Genomic DNA, 5,859 nt, shown 5'->3' with positions numbered 1-5,859 from the left:
CCAGGACCAAAGGTGGTTGGTTCGAATCCCGGTGTCCCATATGGTCCCCCGTGCCTGCCAGGAGCTATTATGAGCAGACAGCCAGGAGTAACCCCTGAGCATCGCCGGGTGTGACCCAAACTCCCCCCCCCAAAAAAAACAACAATATATCCCATAGCCAAATCAGAGTTCCATTCACCGATTTGCTGTTGTCTATCCAACAGTTTGAGCTCTTTTATTGAGGATTCCATATACTTGAGGTTAGGAATTGCTCTAGTCTATGGTATGAGGCCACATCTTTCGCGCGCGCACACACACACATACACACACACACACACACACACACACACACACACACACACACACACACAGAGGGTGGGGGGGCTCAGCTGCTTAATACCAGTTGAGTAGCGGATGATGGGGCCAGAGAGTGGGGAGGACCAGATTTGCTCTTTAAAAACCATCACTTACTTGCCTTAGGCCAAGGGAATTCCCTTTCTTACTTCCCCAATACTTACTGTGCCTATGCAAAAAAAAGGCACAAAACCTTGCTAAAGCAGCACTCCTTCTTAATTTTTTTCTCTCTTCTTTTTCTTTTTTACTTCTCCTTTTTTCTCTTTTTATTTTTTTTCTTTTCCTTTCTTTTACACTCTTGTGGTTATTATTATTTTTATTTACTTATTATTATTTATTATTTGGTGATTCTTTGCTGCTGGGTGCTCTTTATTTTTTGGGTAGCTGCTTTCTTTTTTTTTTTTTTCCCTTCCAGCAGAACCACATAAATTATCTTGTTCTACCTCATGAATTGCAGGGGAAAATAAAAATGAATGGTACCAGAACCAAACAGCCATATGAAAATTGAGTGGAATTAAAAAATAATTTGACATCAAACCCAAAGTCAACAACAGAATTGATATCCTATCTACAACAAGCTATACGCAGAGGGGAACAGTTTCACTAACACTCTGGGGGACAAAGGGGAGATATAGGACACATGCTGGAAAAAGGGGTGGAGAGGGGAGGTGGGAATGGTCCTGATTCATTGTCACTATGTACCTTAAATATTATTGTGAAAGATTTGTTAATCACTCTTTGATCACAATAAAAATTATTATATTAAAAAAATCACTTGGTTTTTCTCTGTAGTTTGGTTTCTTTCAACAGTTCCACAACAGCTGCTACATCTGTAACTTTTTTGGGGGGAAGGCACATCCAATGGTGATCAGGGTTATTCCTGGCTCTTTGTTCAGGGGTCATTTCTGTCAGTACTCCTGGGATGCCGGGTCAGCCGCATGCAAGGCAAATGCCCTATTCATTGTGTTATTGCTCTTGCTCCATAATGTAACCATTTTTAAACTCAAACCTGGGCCAGGTTCACAATTAATATCCGAAAGAAAGAATGATGCCAGCGATTCTTCCCAGTAGACTGGTTTAGGCTGACAACTCTGGGGCCTTCTCAGAATGGGATATTCCTCTTTTCAGCACATTCCTCTTTCTGTCTGAAGTCACAACAGCCCACAGGCACCCTCAACACCCTCCCACAGAAATAGCCCACCTTCATTACTGAACTTACCAAATCGCAAGCCACCAAATTTGTTCCAGATCTGTAGATCTGAACCATGCAGTAAAATGCTCAGAAACAAGAAATTTCCTGGTAAAGTCAGCCCAGTAGAGCCACAGGAAATCTTGTGGGAAAGTTTCACAAAAGACCACCAAGCTCAGTGAGCCTAAACATATAGGAAGTTCAACTAATACCAACCACAGCCCAGAAAATCCTGAAACACTAACTTTAGCAACATCATGGAGAGATAGAACAATGATCACAAATTGATATTTGTTGATCTAAGTTTTAACCATTCCACTTGCCTTTGTGTTGAAATGAATACTATGGAGTAAATAAGGAGGCAGGCTGGGGTAGTGGTGAGAAACTGGGGACACTGGTTAAGAGAAGGCCACACTGGTGGTAAGACAGAATGCTTGATATGACTGATATAAACAACTTGATAAATCATGGTGTTAAATAAAGTACTTTAAAGTTAAATCCAAAAGTATAGATGTCAAAAGTTGGCTTTGAAAACCCCTCACAATAAGCCCACATGGGGGAGCAAAGGCAGAGAGAGGCAAAGGGGCTAGAAGGGTGGGCCCACACTCCAACCAGGACATCTTGCATGCTTGTACACTTGCATGGTCAGCTCATGGCTCTGAGACAACCATGCTTGCACACATGTGGGAAGGGGTGGGGAAGTGACAGAACATTTTTCAGTACTTCCCTGTCCCCAGTCAGATGACTGGCAAGATCACTGTGTTTGGAACACAGCACGTGTGGGTAGGGACCTCTCACATGTGTTCATGACTCAGCCTCACCGAGCAAACAGCAGGGCCCAATTCAGGACAGAGAGAGGCACTGAAAAAGGACGTCTCCACACCCAGCTCCCGGGGGCCTGCTGTCAATGGGATGTCAGAAGACCCTCTGGTTGGTGGGGTGGCTGCTTCTAGAAGGCCTGACCAGCCAACCTTCAGCACTGGGTAACAGGCAAGAGTGAGCAGTTGATCCCAAAACATGGGGCAGGGGAGAGAGCAAAGTTGCAGAAACCATGGAGGCCTCATAGTTTTGGGACCTGTGGAAAGAATAGGGCAAAAGCAGAGATCCTGTGGGTGCGGGGACACCTGTTCAGTGCAGAAGCTTGACCTCAGGTCATGACCTTGAGCTCATCACATGAGCTTTTCCCCCATGTGTGACTTTGAACTCAAAGAATGACCTTGAGCTCAGTCCACAGCCCTCTGAACCTTGGGCAACCCTGGGAGACAGAAGACCCTTTGTGTTCTGACTATGATGCACACTTCTTCCTCACAGGCATGGGTATTGGGAAATACCATCTCCAATGTCTTCAGGTCATCCATGATACCTGGCACAGAGATGCCCACAGAGCAATTGGGAAGTGACAAGGACAGTCCTTTGTCCACTCTTTATATTTTTATTATTTTTATTTATTTATTTACTACTGTTTTTTTTATTTGATGGATGACCCCAGCAGTGCTCAGGGCTAACTACTAACTCTGTGTTCAAGAATCAATTCTAGTGCTCGCTTCGGCAGCACATATACTAAAATTGGAACGATACAGAGAAGATTAGCATGGCCCCTGCGCAAGGATGACAGGCAAATTCGTGAAGCGTTCCATATTTAAAAAAAAAAAAAAAAAGAATCAATTCTCCTGGGCTTTGGGGACTCTGGGACACCAGTGATCAAGCTTGGATTAGCCACATGCAAAGATAAATTCCCTCTCTGGTTGTACTATTGCTCTGGCCCCATCTCCTAGTTTTTGGGGGTTTTTTGTTTTGTTTTTTGGGCCACACCCATTTGATGCTCAGGGGTTACTCCTGGCTAAGCGCTCAGAAATTGCCCCTGGCTTGGGGGGACCATATGGGACACCGGGAGATCAAACCAAGGTCCTTTCTTGGCTAGCGCTTGCAAGGCAGACACCTTACCTCTAGTGCCACCTCACTGGCCCCCAATCTCCTAGTTTTTAAAGCCCCCATAACCTAGCTGCAGGAAGGATGCTGGGGTGCCTCTGGAGGGGCTGTGGCCAAGGGAGAGTGACCATGCAAGGCAGAGAGGAGCAAAGACAGACCTCATGGGTCAGACAGAGGCAGAGTATGAAGTGACAAGTGAAATGCTTGGCCACATGGGTGTCAAAGCTGTGGATTCCACCAGTCCTAAATAGGGGCCACAGGCCAGAGCTACTGGCTCAAGGCCTGTCCCATGCAGTGTCCAGTGTCTTCCCCGAAACTGAACCTCAAGGAATCTCTTGGAGCAGAAGAATGAGAAACTCGAGCTCCTGGTCTGTCCACTTGCCGGGAACACAAAGATGACCAGGACTTGCTCCCACCCCACCCCCACAGCAGCCTACCTATGCCAGCAGCACTGGGCCTCCCTCCAGGCCACAGCAACCCACTTCTTCCCCAGTAAGACAAGTAGTAGGTAGAGAGGTCGACCTGGCCAGTGAGGGAATTCAACCACCCCACCACTTCCAGCAGCTTGCCGAACTGGAGAACAAAGTCATAGCTGGGAGGTGGGAGCACAAATGAAACAAGCCACTTACTGGAGCATTGAGTCATCGAGACAGCCTGTCCCAGTCTGTCTCTCTTGGAAATGTTCCTTCTCAGTGACCATTTGTCTGGAAGCTCGTGGACGAGTCTGCCATGGCTCTAGCTCCCTCCCACGTTCACCCCTGTAGTTCAGGCAGTGATGGAACATGGAGGAGGTGTTTGCTGAACCCCTACAGATAGGGCATCCCATCCTGAAGCAGAGGGTCAGAATGATCCTCCAGAACCTCAAATGGGGTGATCTCAGTGGTGGAGACATAGAACAAATGTACAATTATACTAAATGCTCAGCCCTAAGGAACAGAAGCTTTCTACTGAGAAAGATGCTGAATGATGCTGCGTGGGTATCACTGCAAGGGATGGCGGACTGAGCCATGGAGAGGCATCAGCTTTGACAGAACAGTCCATGCCCAGGTGTGGGTGCCGGACCCCCCACTCCTTAACACTAGGGTGGGGAATGTGCAACATCTGGCTATATAAGGTCTTGGAAATCTTGCCCAGCCCTGATGCATGATGGGACAGATGCTTCTCACTGACCACCAAAAGCTCTTCTGCATGTGTCCTGTGTCATGTGGTCTGAGAATGATGCTATAAATACCTACACAGCCCTGGGGGTGGGTCTAAGTTTTCCAGTTCTGCTTTTAAAGAACATCAAGCCAGAGTAATAGGACAACAGGGAAGGTACTTGCCTTGCACGTGGCCAATCCAACTTTGATTCCCAGCGCCCCATAGGGTCCCCAGAGTCCTACCAGGAGAGATCCTCAAGTGCAGAGCCAAGAGTAAGCCTTGAGTACAGCCATGTATGTCCCAAAAACCAAAAGAAAAAATTAAGATAGAAGTATTATTTCTGCAGGCCTAGCAGAGGTGTGGGGTAAAGGGTGAAGGTTGTGTGGGGAGACCATGCATGAACTCTCTTTGATTCACACCCTTGGCTTGTGTGGTAGGCCCCTGTGAACATTGCTTTGCACAGTAGCAATCTCTGAGTCTCCCTTATCCTGATTGGAAACATCCTGACTATATAAAAATTCTGGGGCTGGAGCACAGTAATAGGGCATCTGCCTGCCTGTGGCCAGTGGACAGACCCAGGTTCAATCCCCTACATCCCCTAAGGTCCCACAAGCCTACTAGGAGCTATTTCTGAGTGCAGAGCCAGGAGTAGCCCCTGAACACTGCCAGGTGTGGCCCAAAAATCAAATAAATAAATAAATAAATAAATAAATAAATGTTCTGTGTATCAACAGTGTTCCCCCACCTCAAATTTCCTTTAAATCCCAAAACAACCAGGCTTCTGGAATGTACCATTTTCACTATCTCCATGTAAGCCAGGAAACTGAGAATAAGTTGTCAAGAAAAGGTTTCCACTAGGGACCAGACCAATAACATGTAGACAAACTGGATTCAACAGCATCCATAGGGTCCCCTGTGTACTGACAGGTATGATTTCTAAGGACAGAGTCAGGTATGGTCCAGAAATAAAATAGAATAAAAGTGTCCATAGTCTAGACATCCCTAAAACGACCTTTCTAGCACTGTCTAGATGTGTATGTTCTCCCACAAAAGCTAGAGGCTGAGCCATGCCTCAAAGGCAGTCCCAACTCTGCAACCCAGGGCAGGTTTCCAAGCTCTGAAGCAATTGTGTCCTTAGCACCATGAAACAAACCCTCCTCTGACCCATTAGGAAGTGCTGCTCTTGCCTTGAGAAGATCTGACTTTCCCAGTGAAGAAAGGTGGTTAATTCCATGCTTGATGCTTCCTTGATACTTGGGGGCCAGAGG

At 46.5% G+C, this 5,859-nt stretch overlaps 1 non-coding gene across 1 annotated transcript; it reads left to right on the top strand.

The window, feature by feature from the left end:
* Window positions 1-3,058: 3,058 nt before the first annotated feature.
* LOC126012925 (U6 spliceosomal RNA) lies at window positions 3,059-3,165 on the top strand. The gene has a single exon (XR_007497268.1). It is a non-coding gene; the product is annotated as a U6 spliceosomal RNA (small nuclear RNA).
* The last annotated feature ends 2,694 nt before the right edge of the window (window positions 3,166-5,859 follow it).

Source organism: Suncus etruscus, chromosome 6, assembly GCF_024139225.1.
Source record: "Suncus etruscus isolate mSunEtr1 chromosome 6, mSunEtr1.pri.cur, whole genome shotgun sequence".
In the NCBI taxonomy this organism is placed as follows: Eukaryota; Metazoa; Chordata; class Mammalia; order Eulipotyphla; family Soricidae; genus Suncus; species Suncus etruscus.
This window is presented reverse-complemented; position numbering and strand designations above follow the sequence as displayed.